Below are 13,378 nucleotides of genomic sequence, written 5' to 3'. Positions count from 1 at the left end.
AGTTATTTATTTACTTTACAGTCTTTTACTTATTTCAATTGCAATTTAAATTTAGTTGTTCCTCATCTTAAAAACCCCAATTTACAATCTTCATAACCAATAATAAGAACATACTTCCCTGCAGTTCCTTGTGAAGACGACCCGAGGTTTAAATACTTCGGTTATCAATTTATTTATGGGTTTGTTACTTGTGACAACCAAAACATTTGTAAGAAAGGTTGATTGCTTAGTTTAGTAACTATACTTGCAACGAGAGTTTACTATAACTTCTAAACCATCAATCTTCAGTTCTTTCAAAATGGCGCCGTTGCCGGGGAACTGCAATTGTGTGCCTTATTATTGGTTATTGTAAATACTTTTCTTTTACTTGTTTATTTGTCTTTATTTTCCCCTTTTATTTCCATTAGCTAGTATGAATTATCACCCCTCTCGCTTTGAGTTTAGTTCTAATATTGTTGAAAGGAGTGAAAGTTATAACAGGAACATGCATCAAGGTTAGAGCAATCAAAGATGGAAGGAGCCAAGAGGATCTGATCAACCCTTTAGGCAACAGCACCCTCCAAGATATCATGGACAAAGACCATTCTACAATGCGTTCCAAGCTGATAGATATGGTGGACAACCTTGTAACTACCAACAAGTCCCACCCCATGCCTATAGACCATCCTCTCAACACAACTTCGAACCACCACACTCACAAGCTCCTTTTCACCATTCGCCACCATATGATCCTCATTTACCCCTATTCCAATCCAATCACTCCCAAACACCACCACTTCCCAATGTACCACGTCCAAATCCATCACCCCGAGAATCAGAGGTTCGCCTCAAGGAAACAGTAGATCAACTTCAAATAACCTTTTATCAACTGGAGCAAGCAATAAGTCAATTATCTTCTAGACGTTCGAACATTCAAGGACCTCCCACAACTCAGTGTGGACAATCTAATGATGAGCGTAGCATGAAGGAGGTACTAGAAACTCCAGTGGACAGAACAGGGCATGACTTCGTACTGGAACAAGTAGAGGAAGCTGTCATTATACAAGAAGAAGAGTTGGTTGAAGACCTAGGAGACGCTGAGCCTCCATGAGAATCCAGAGTTGTGGAGAATTCTATCAAGGACGTTACAATTGATGCTAAGGAGGATAGTACATAACCCCCAAGGCAAGTCTTTTATGAGGAACTAGACGAAATACTCCAAGAAGCATGTTTCCTTGATGATGATAGTCACAAGTCAAGTTCTCCTAGTAATGAACTTGCATCCGCAAGTGAATTCTCTGAGATCGAAGAGTCTTCCCCAAGTGAATACGAAGACGATGCGGAGGTAGATTTCTCTCAACCTCCCGTTTATGACTTAAGTGACGAGGAAGACATAGAAGGCTTTGATCAGGACTTGGATTCAATTGAAGAAGTCTGCAAGGAAGTGAAGAAATTCACCGAAGAGCACAAGGGAGTAGAACTCACAGAACCACTGGAAACACCTATCCCAAGGCCATTACCACCCAATACAAGCTTCAAGTGGGTACAATCCTTAACCTTTATCTTTACTTTTCCACTTGAATATGGTTTGCTTGAAACAGATGGCCAGCTTAGAGCTCTTTGTGGCTTTAAGAGAAAGAGGGAAATGGCTCGTGCTCAGAGCTGGTGCACAAGGTTCAATAAGGTTCCACGCTTCAACTCGAAGTGCACGGATTGGCATCATGGTCAATCGAATGGATCTCAGAAAATATTTGGTCACCTTGGTGAAAATCTACTTTCTAAACCGCCCGGATGGAAAAATATAGATCAAGACAAAGGCGGATCTAAAAGCAAAGTTTGGGATCCTGGAATCTATTCTGACATTCGTCACCCCGGGAGCCTGAGAATTCGTTTGAAGCTGCTCCAAAGCTTTACATACCTAGTTTGGGACCCCGGAGGCTGTTGGCATTCCAAACATTGGTGGAGATTTTTGGACGAATTTAAGCGCAAGCCGTCATAACAGGAAGCTCATCAAATGTCCAACTTAAGGACTTTAACTAAAAGAGCTAGGTAGGAGACAACCCACCATGGTATGGTCGTTTCTTTTTCAGTTTTATTTCGTGTTATTTATTTTTGTTTTCCTTTTTCAATTGAACCTAAATATTATTCATTCGCATTGCATACTGCATACTTGCATACCTGCATAAAAAAAAAGAAGGCATGCGACGCGACCGCATCGCTAATGTGATCGCGTTAATTGCGAAAAACACTCCCCACGCGTCTGCGTCATTCACGCGGCCGCGTGATATGGAGATCGGCGTAAATCCCCAACATCCAGAGAGTTAGGCTGGAATCGTGCGGCCATTGTGCGTTTCGCACAAAATGACCCACGCGGTCGCGTCCCTGACGCGATCGCGTCACTTGCACAACACCAATCCCACGCGACAGCGTGCGCGACGTGATTGCGTCGCATTGATTACACCATCACCCCAGAGGAGACAGAGAGTTGTGCTGAAACGACGCTGGAATTGTGCGTTTAGCATAATTTCCAGCGACGCGGTCGCATGCCTCACGCGACCGCGTCATTCATAATTTACTCATTCCATGCGATCGCACCACCCACGCGATCGTGTCAACCCTCATTTCGCCTCAGCCACGTGACCGCGTGCCCCATGCGATCGCGTGGATTCAAATTTACTAACCCTCTCAGTCACGCGAACCCTACCCATTCGCGCCCCCAACCCCTTCTCATTCCTCTCCTCTCTGCAACCCCCTGCCTGCCCACAGCCGCCACCACCGCCGTGCCGCTGTCAACCACCGCATCAGCCGCCACCACCACCATCCCCCGGCCACCTCTCTGCCCCACTTTCTTTCCTACGCCTTCCAAGGTCCGCTGAACGCCACCCTTCTTTCCATTCATCGTTAATTTCCTATTTTTCTGTTAATGTTCATATTTAGGCTAGTTAATTATGCATGTTGTAGTGGATTCTAGGTTGTTAGGTTGCTTAGGATGTGGTTAGTGGATTTAGGTCTGTTTAATTGCGCTGTTCATGTTTCTTGTTTTCTAATTTTCGCAATTCTGCTGTTGCTGTGATGTTAGTATTGTTCATATGCTGTAATTTCTTGTTTCATGCTGCTTTTTACACTGCTTTTCCTTGTTCATATTCCCTTTATGTAATTGCGGCTATATTTTAATTCATATGGGCTATTCTGATTGCTATTTATTTTCCGGGAACATCCAATTTTAGCCGGGATGCTGCCCAACTTTCTGCAAAAAGTTTTAATTTTCATTCCTGTTTTAGTTTTCGCAAACTTGCACTCTGCTTTACTCAGCTTTTACCAAATCAATTCATGAATGATAGGGCAAGCTTCCTTATTCTTTTTTTAATTTCCTGGTTTATAAATTGCATCTTGGATGATTCAATTCCACCTTTTGCTATTTTCATTTGATTCATCCTTAACTTCTTTGTTTGAATTTGAGTTATCTGTTGCTTTAATTTGTGAATTCTCATTATTTAGGAAATGCTCATCATGCCACTTACTCTAACCCACTTTTTACTAATTCACTAATTTTAACTTCCTAACCTCTTTTTCATTCCTAACCCACTTACCTTTCAAAACATCTCTTCTGGTTTTTCACTATTCTCTCTAACATTCTAACCAAGGCATGACGGATGTTTTTCCTACTTAACATGAATCCTTTTACATTTTGGATTGTGAATTTTTATTCTCGGACTTTTAACTCCTATACAATCCTTAATGCACATTTACTTCACTCCTTTTCATTATTCTATTACTCCTTTGCCATTATATGCTTCTTTCAATTAATTGCCTACCTGCTTTCCTATTTTTATTATATCATGGTTTTCTGTTTTTTTCAGGATGTCTGACACCCAGAGAAAAGGAAAAGGAAAGGCAACATCTGGCAAACAAAAAAGAGGTGAATCCTCCATGCCCATCCTGGACCTCATGCATGATGACTCCTGGCGGGAGAAACACTTTACCCCGCAGGAGAAGGCTGACCAGCTACTCCCTGCTACTGATCCCATTAAGTTTGCAAACCGCTACTGCGAGCTGAAGAATTCGGTGTTTGCAAACTCCAGGAACCTGTACTTGGAGAGGACTCTGAAGATCCCAGAAGAACACCAGCAATACACCTCTGATCAAATCAAACAAAGAGGCTGGTTCTTCCTGGAGAGAAACCTGACTGAGGTAAATGCATCTTGGGTAAGGGAACTTTACTGCAATTACTTCAAAAATTCCCTAGATGCAGTAAACCTAAGAGGGAAGCAGATACTGGTCACTGAAGAGGCCATAGAAGATGTTCTATAGCTCCTGCCTAAATTCGATCAGCCAGATGGTTATCTACAGACTGAGGAGGATATGCGCTTCATGAAGTTTGATTGGGATGCCGTCAAGGCAAGGATAGCCCTTGACCCGACTGTTCCATGGGTCATGGGTCAGAACACCACCATGCCTAAGGGAATCAAGCGGGCATACTTGAACGATGAGGCTCGGCTATGGCATCAGATCCTTAGCAACTTTATTATGCCGAGTATTCACGAGACGGAGCTACCTGCCGCTATAATCACCCTCCTATGGTGTGTGATGGAGGGTAAGGACCTGTACCTGCCACGCTTTATCCGGTACTACATGGCCAGGGTCCACGTCCGAGGCACTCTCCCCTTTTCATATCTGATTACACAGCTTGGCCGTCGAGCTGACGTGCCTTGGGAGGATGCTGATGAGAAGCCACCTGCTGCAGAATGCAAGAAAATTATCCTTCACAGCAGGAACTTCCTGGCTTTGGGCTATAAACCTCCATTCCTCACTCCTACTGATGAGACAGCCACACCATCTGTCGGCCCCTCTTCCTCTACCGCTACCCCTGCTACCACCACTGCACCTCCACCTGCCTTAGAGCCAGTTTATCACTTAGTGCACCGCCTGTTTCGGCAGCTAGACCAGATGGAGCGCCACAACCGGCGGCGATATGAGAGACCTGAGCGTCGCAGCAAGCGACGCTATGAGCACCTGAAGCTGATGATACGATCTGGCGATATCCCTTCCGAGCCTGACACACCATCAGAGCCATCTGAGGAGGAGGCGGATGATCACGAGGCGGATACCCACCCCCAGAGAGAGGCTGAGCAGGCAGGCACAGAGCAGGCTGTATCACAGAGAGAGACCCCGCCTTAGATTCAGGGTACAGACCCAGAGGTCCCTATTCAGTCAGCACCTCCTCTGCAGCAGGCAGATCCTCAGACCACCACCACAGAGACTCCAGCTACCCACTCTTCCGGTGATGACACCCTTTCACACACTGCTTGAGTGAGCATCAGGGACGATGCTTCATTTTAAGTGTGGGGAGGTCACCATCTCTGGCGTATTTTTTGGTGAACCACTACAGACTCTTTTTATTTTATTTTGCTGTTTTCTCTGTATTTTTCTCTTTTATTTTTATTTTTCTTTTCTCAGCACTTATACATTGCTATTTTCATGTATTTTTACTCTATTTTTGCATTTTGCACCTTAGTTCATATTTTAGCTAGTTAGTTTATTTGTAATTCTAACTTATTAGTTATAGAAAATGTGGATTAATTATTATAGTTTATTAGCATAAGATAGCTTAGTTTAAATTAAAAATATAAAAGGAAGTAAACTAGAGACTTGAACATAATAGAAACAATCTACACACCTTGTATATATAGCATTCCATGTTAGTTAGTTAACAACATTTCATCAAGGAGAAACACTAGAACTTTAAAGCCACCTTAAGATTTACATTGAGAATAATGGGAACTTTTAATTTTACTTGCATGACATACATAACTGATATATGATTTTTGAGTTAGAGAACACACAGCCTGTGAGTTTTGAGCTTAATTATATGGTTACATTCAAACCATAATTTTTATTTCTGTGTGTTCCGCCCTTCTTATTTATTCTGGTGTTCTTTACTTTGTTTTAATCTATATGTCCGATTATAGAATAGAAATACATCCCAAGAGAGTGATTGAGGCCATTGTTTGATTTTAGCTCACTTATCCCAAATTAGCCTACCTTTTACATCACCCTTGTTAGCCCCCTTGAGCCTTTAAATCACCTCTTATTCTACAAATCACATTACTAGCCTTAAGCAGAAAAACAAAATAAAAATCCCAAATTGAATCCTTGGTTAGCTTAAGATAGAAATTGTGTAATTGTTTAAGTGTGGGAAACCTATTGGGAACATGGATGATAAAAACAAAGGGTAGAAAGTTGAAAAGAATAAAATAATTCAAAATAAAAATTTTTGGAAAGCATGCTCATGTGAAATCAAAATAATTGAATTACCATGTGCATTAAAAAAAATAAAACATAAAAAAAATAATTATTTTATTTATTTATTTTTTTTTGAATAAAGGGGAATACAAAAGAATTCTTCAAATGCAAAATAAAGCAATGCACATGGGATAAAAATAAAAAAATTTGAAATATGAGCATGTAACATCAAAAGTGGGAAAATATGGGTAAAATAGGTAAAGAAGCTTTGCTTTACAAAGTATGTATGTTAGGTGAGATCTTAGACTAATCAAGGATTCGCTTAATTAGCTCACATAGCCTTATATATATACCGTCACTTATTCATGTTAATTGCATGGTTTTACTTTCCCTTCCTTATTATGTGATGTATGTGAAAAACATGTTCTCTATGCTTTAAAAGTAATTATTTTAATTTTCCTTTATTACCATTCGATGCCGTGATTCGTGTGTTGAGTAATTTCAGATCTTCTAAGGCAGGAAAGACTTAAAGGATGGAAATGAAACATACAAAAATGGAAAGAAAGCACAAAACGGAGTTTTTGAAGAAACTGGCAGTGACGCGATCGCATGGACGACGCGACCGCGTGCCAGCGCAAAATGGCAGTGACGCGACCGCGTGCTTGACGCGATCGCGCGCCTTAAGCGAAACGCATATGATGCGGACACATGATTGAAGCGACCGCTGGCAAGGAAAACTCCAAATGACGCGACCGCGTGACCCACGCGGACGCGTGACCCACGCGGACACGTGACAGAGGCTACGCACCAGAAATTACAGAAAATGCTCCCAGCAATTTCTGAAGCCCTTTTCGGCCCAAATCCAAGTCCAGAAGGCACAGATCAGAAGTTATGAAGTGGGAGAATGCATCCATTCAGAGGAGAGCCTCCAATTAGTTAGTATTCATGAATTAGATGTAGTTTTGAGGGAGAGGTTCTCTCCTCTCTCTTTTAGGATTTAGATTTAGAATTTTATTCGCTTTCAGGATTATCTCTTTTTATCAGGTTCAACATTCCTTTTTATTTATCTTTTCAATTTAATTTATGTATTCTTCTATGTTACAGATTACTCTTTTGAATTAATGTTATTTGAGGTATTTCAGTTTACAATTATTTCTTTTATTTATATTACTGTTGCTTCCAATCTGAAGGCATTTTTATTCCGATAGATTTACTTTTTCCCTTTTTGGTCTTGGTTAAGAAATCAGTAACTCAGGAGTTATCAAACTCAAACATGATTGATAATTGTTATCTTTGCTAATTGAATTGAACTTCAATAACCCCAATCTTTCCTTAGGGATTAACTAGGATTTGAAGATCAAACTAATTAGTCACTTGACTTTTCTTTACTTTAAGTAAAGACTAACTAAGTGGAATTAAGATTCAATCTTCATCATCGTTGATAAGGATATCTAGGATAGGTTTCTCATACCTTGCCAAAAGTTTATTTTACAGTTATTTATTTACTTTACAGTCTTTTACTTATTTCAATTGCAATTTAAATTACTTGTTCCTTATCTTAAAAACCCCAATTTACAATCTTCATAACCAATAATAAGAACATACTTCCCTGCCGTTCCTTGAGAAGATGACCCGAGGTTTAAATACTTCGATTATCAATTTATTTAGGGGTTTGTTACTTGTGACAACCAAAACGTTTGTAAGAAAGGTTGATTGCTTGGTTTAGTAACTATACTTGCAACGAGAGTTTACTATAACTTCTAAACCATCAATCTTCAGTTCTTTCAAGGTGGCTGTCCCAGGAATCTTTTGAAATCTTGGAATGCCTGCTCGCACTCTGTTGTCCATTCAAACCTCTTTTTCTTCCTTAGAGTAGCAGAGAAGGGGAGAGATCTTATTGCTGATCCTGCTAGAAATCTGGACAAGGCTGCCAATCTTCCATTGAGCTGTTGTACCTCTTTGACCCAAGTCGGGCTCTTCATATCAAGTATGGCTTGGCATTTATCCAGATTTGCCTCAATTCCTCTTTGTGTGAGCATAAAACCCAAGAATTTGCCAGTTTCTACTGCGAAGGTGCATTTTGCAGGATTAAGTCGCATGCCATGCCTTCTTATAGTGTCGAATACTTGGGTGAGGTCGAACAGTAACGTCTCTTCACTCTGTGTCTTTATTAACATGTCGTCCACATAGACTTCCATGATTTTTCCGATGTGATCCGTAAAGACCTTATTCATCAATCTCTGGTAAGTAGCTCCTGCGTTTTTAAGTCCAAAAGGCATGACGACGTAGCAGTAGTTTGCTTTTGGGGTTAAGAATGAAGTTTTTTCTTGGTCGGGCGGGTACATTGGGATTTGATTGTACCCGAATATACGTCTATAAACAAGAGGTATTTATATCCGGAGGAGGCATCCACCAGAGCGTCGATGCTTGGGAGTGGATAAGGATCTTTTGGGCAGGCTTTGTTGAGATCAGTGTAGTCGGTGCACATCCGCCACTTCCCATTTGATTTTTTCACCAAGATGACGTTAGCTAGCCATAGTGGGTACTTGACTTCTCTTATGAATCCTGCCTCCAGTAGAGTTTGTACCTACTCTTCCAAAGCTTGGGATCGTTCTAGTCCGAGCTTTCTACGTCTCTGTTATACTGGCCGAGATCCTGGGTAGACTGCTAGCTTGTGGCACATTAACTTAGGGTCTATGCCTGGCATGTCTGCAGCCTTCCATGCAAAGAGGTCGACGTTATCTCGTAAGAACTATATGAGAGATTCTTTTGTGTCTCATTTTAGGATTGTACCGATATTAGTTGTTTTGTCCGAGATATCTCCAATCTGGACTTTTTCTATTTCGCCTTCGGGTTGTGGGCGGAGTTCTTCCCGTCTCCGAACTCTACCGAGTTCGATGGTGTGGAATTCTTCTCCTCTGCCTCTGAGGTTTAGACTTTCATTGTAACAGCGGCGCGCCATCTTTTGGTCTGCTTTTATAGTAGCTATCCCTTCTGTAGTTGGGAACTTCATGCATAGATGTGGGGTCGAGACTATTGCGCCGAGCTGATTTAATATTGTCCGACCTATTAAGGCGTTGTAGGCTGAACTCACGTCGACCACCATGTAGCCTATCTTGAGTGTTCTTGATTGGTTTCCTTTTTCGAAGGTCGTGTGTAGTGAGATGTATCTGAGAGGCTGAATTGGAGTGTCTCCCAGTCCGAACAGATTGTTTGGATATGCTCTGAGTTCTTTTTCTTCCAGGCCGAGTTTGTCGAAGGCCGTTTTGAACAAGATGTCGGCGAAGCTTCCTTGGTCTACCAGTGTGCGGTGGAGATTTGCGTTTTCCAGTATGACATGGGATCGTCGTGTCCCGAGATGATACCAAATGCATCCTCTTTGGTAAAAGTAATTGTGGGGATGTCGGGTGCTTCCTCTTTTCCTTCGACATGATATACTTCTTTAAGATATCTTTTGCGAGATGATTTGGAGATTCCTCCTCCCGCGAATCCTCCGTGTATCATATGGACATGTCTCTCTGGTGTACGAGGTGATCGTTCAGTTCATCCGACATCTTTGTCCCTTCTTCTTTTTCTTTAGTCATCGACTCGGTTAGCGAGGTACCGGTCTAATTTTCCTTCTCTTACCAGTTTTTCTATGACATTTTTTAAGTCAAAGTAGTCGTTGGTGGAACGTCCACAGATTTGGTGGTACTCGCAATATTCAGTCCAATTTCCTCCTCCTTTTTTTCCTTTGAGTGGTCGAGCTGGGGGTATTTTTTCAGTATGGCAAACTTCTCTGTAGACATCCACAAGGGACACCCAAAGAGGGGTGTAATTGTGGTATTTTTTGATTTTTTTTCCCATGTTGATCTTCTTTCTTTTTGGACCCTTTATCCTTATATCGGGAGGAGTAGGTGAATCTGGATTTTGAGGTCTCTCCTAGTCGAGAGTTTTCCTCCATGTTGATGTACTTCTCTGCTCGTTCTTGTACTTCTTTCAGAGATGTGGGTGTTTTTTCGATATAGATTGGCTAAAAGGTCCCTCTCGCAAGCCATTGATAAGACCCATAATGGCGGCCTCTGTTGGTAGGCTTTGTATGTCCAGAAATGCTTTGTTGAATCTTTCCATGTAGCTGTGGAGACTTTCCCGATCTCCTTGCTTGATTCCTAATAGACTTAGGGCGTGCTTAGCCTTGTCTTTTTGGATGGAGAATCTGGCCAGAAACTTCTTGGCTAAGTCGTCGAAACTTGAGATGGACCTAGGAGGTAGATTGTTGAACCATTTAATCGCTGTCTTTGTTAAAGTAGTTGGGAAGGCTTTGCAGCGAACTGCATCTGAGGCATCGGTGAGGTACATTCTACTTCTGAAATTACTAAGATGATGGCTGGGATCTGCTGTGCCATCATACAAAGTCATGTCGGGAAGTTTGAAGTCCTTTGGGATTTTAGTCCTCAGGATCTCTTTGGTGAATGGGTCTTGGTCCTTACGGGAGTCGTCTTCGTGCCCGGACCGAGTATTTTTGGCTTTGAGATCTGCTTCGAGTTTTAGGAGCTTGTCCTCTAACTCGCGGCGTCGCCTAACTTCCTTTCGTAGATCTCTCTCAGCTTCTTGTTGATGCTCCACCTCTTTTTTGAGTTTCTTTAAGCGATCTTGAAGTGCCTCCATGGCCTCCTCGTTTGGCGAATTCTTGTCTTTGTTAGGTTGAGAAGTATCTTTTGGTGTAGTATCCGCGTTTTTATGCGGCGTCCTATCTTCTAGATCAGAGTCGTGGTCGTTGTCATGGTCGTCCGCCATGGTGGTGGGATGACTTCCAGATTCCCCGGCAACGGCGCCAATGTTCCGAGGGTTACCTGAAACTGTAGATCGATCTCAGACGAGATCTTCTGTACTGGTCGGAGATGACGTGTTCGGCTGGTGGATAGTGGCCGGAGCAGTCGTGTCCGACTTGTTGGACTGGCTGCACTGCTGATCCTTTGTCATCGAAGGGTGGTGGTACCTACAAGGGACTCCGATGCTTAAGTTAGCAATGGTATTAAGCAGGTTTTTAGTAAAATCAGAGTATGAGTTATACCTGGGTGCTCCAGTGTATTTATAGAGGTGTGGAGTGACCTTCTTAGATAAGATAAGTTAGTTATCTTATCTTATCTTTGAGTGAGGTCATCTTATCTTCAAGGGAACCGCCCTTATCTTTATAGGCTTGGGCTGCCTTTGGATTTGGGTCATGTTCCTCTGTTCGGGCCCTTATTGGGCTTTTCTGATGATTTGACCGAGCTCTTTGAGAAGAGGTCGAACGGCCTAACCTGAAGAGGTCGGTCGTCTCATCAGTAGAACATCCCGGGTCGGACAGCTCGACCCAGGGTATGAACATAACCCCTTTTTAATTTAAAAATGGATTTCAACCTGCTTTCGGTTACATCTTGTGCGTACTTTGCTCTTTCAACACCAATTATTGCAAACTTTGTGACCATGACATTGTTGATGACTTGTTTCATTTATACGCTTTTGTGCAAAAATTTCATATTTCATCATCAATGACTGCATCTTTTTCATGGATGTGAGTATGCTTATTGGCCATACGTTGTGCTTTTCTTTTGAATTGAGCCAAGAACCATCACACCACTAATTTTTGAACCAGTTTTCTAACTTCTAACTTGACTAACTAACTAATTTTTCTTTTGATTTCAACTTAACTCCTTTAATCATTCTTTGGGTATGACGTTTCTTAGGCTTAATAAACAAATCATTGTGCAAATGTGGCTTGAATTCTTGGTTTGTGACTTTGTTTTAGTTCTAAATTTTGTTTCTTGCATTCCAAGAATCCTTATCTCTTAACTCACTCCATGATCATATATCAATCCTCTTGTCTTCCGAATATGCCATTCTTTGCTTTGTTTTCCTCTACGTGCCTTAATTGTTTATATCCTGTATATCTCTTTTACAGGATGGCCGACAGAGGAAAAGCTAAGGTCACCTCAAAGAAAAGGAAGAAATCTCAAGCCATCACTCCTTCACCTTACTACGATTATGCTAAGAATCCTCTGAATGATGAGGACAAGGCTAACCAACAGCTCCCGCCTACAGATGCTCACCGGTTCCCCAACCTCTATTGTGAGCTCCGGTTCCCTACATACTGGAAAAAGAACTTGAACATAGAAAAGAAACTAGCCCTCCCCGCTGACTTGAGGCAATCCATTCATGCTCGTATTGAGGGGATGGACATGGGTTTTATTAAGAGGGAGCTTGGTAGGATAAACTCATCCTGGGTGAAGGAATTCTACTGTAACTTCTTTAGACACACCCTATATTCAGTCCACCTGCGAGGTGGTCAAGTGTTGGTTACAAAGGCTTCTATAGAGGATATACTTCACTGTCTTCCTAAGACCGGATACAGATGCTATTGAGCAGGCAGAAGTGGCAATACATTGCATGACCTTTGATTACGATGCTCTGAGGGATGTGATTGCCACCCCGGATGCCCCTTGGGTGATGGATGCTAACAACAGAAAGTCCAAAGGGATGCTTTTTACTCATCTTTCGAGAGAGGCCAGGACGTGGCAGTAGATCTTCGCCCACTACATCATGCCTACCACTCATTTCACAGATATTCTGGTGGACATGCTCGTCCTAATCGGATGTTTTATGGAGGGGAAGGAAGTATACTTCCCCCGGTTGACCAGGCGATACATGTGGCGAGCACATGTCCGTGGCATACTACCATTTCCTACCCTGGTCACTCAGATGGCACAGCTGGCCGGTACCCCATGGTTGGTAGATGATGTATCACCATCCCCGGATGATGAAAAGGAGTTGTTCATTCCGTGGGGGACATGGGTGAATGAGAAGCCCCCATCACGGCGCCAGTCTAGAGCTAGAGCAGCAGCAGCCGGACCTTTTTCTTCATCAGCTGCAGCAGCACCGTCAGCACCATCAGCATCCACTACACCACCAGCAGCACCCCAACCGACATATCTCTTGGTGCAGCATCTGATCCGATTCATGGAGTGTAGTGAGCGCCGCATTATGCGACGCCTGGACAGAGTAGATCAGATGTTTGTGGCATTGGGTGCTGAGTTGCCCCCTCTTCCCGACTCTTCCGCATCTGAGGAGGAGGAGCATGAGGCAGAACCAGCTCAGACAGAGGCACCACCACAAACGCAGGCAGTCCCAGAGGTTC

At 42.5% G+C, this 13,378-nt stretch overlaps 1 long non-coding RNA gene across 1 annotated transcript in view; it reads right to left on the bottom strand.

Moving 5' to 3' along the window:
• The window catches only part of LOC107617067, a 12,968-nt gene continuing 4,409 nt past the window's right edge, over positions 4,820-13,378 (bottom strand). Inside the window, exons 2-3 of the long non-coding RNA XR_001614782.2 lie at positions 7,370-7,377; positions 4,820-4,832 (exon numbers count right to left, since the gene is read on the bottom strand). This is a non-coding gene — a long non-coding RNA (uncharacterized LOC107617067). The remainder of the gene's footprint in view (positions 4,833-7,369; positions 7,378-13,378) is intronic.

This window comes from Arachis ipaensis, chromosome B09 (genome assembly GCF_000816755.2).
Source record: "Arachis ipaensis cultivar K30076 chromosome B09, Araip1.1, whole genome shotgun sequence".
Classification (NCBI taxonomy): Eukaryota; Viridiplantae; Streptophyta; class Magnoliopsida; order Fabales; family Fabaceae; genus Arachis; species Arachis ipaensis.
Note: the sequence above shows the minus strand (reverse complement) of the source record. Positions and strands in the feature narration are given on the sequence as shown.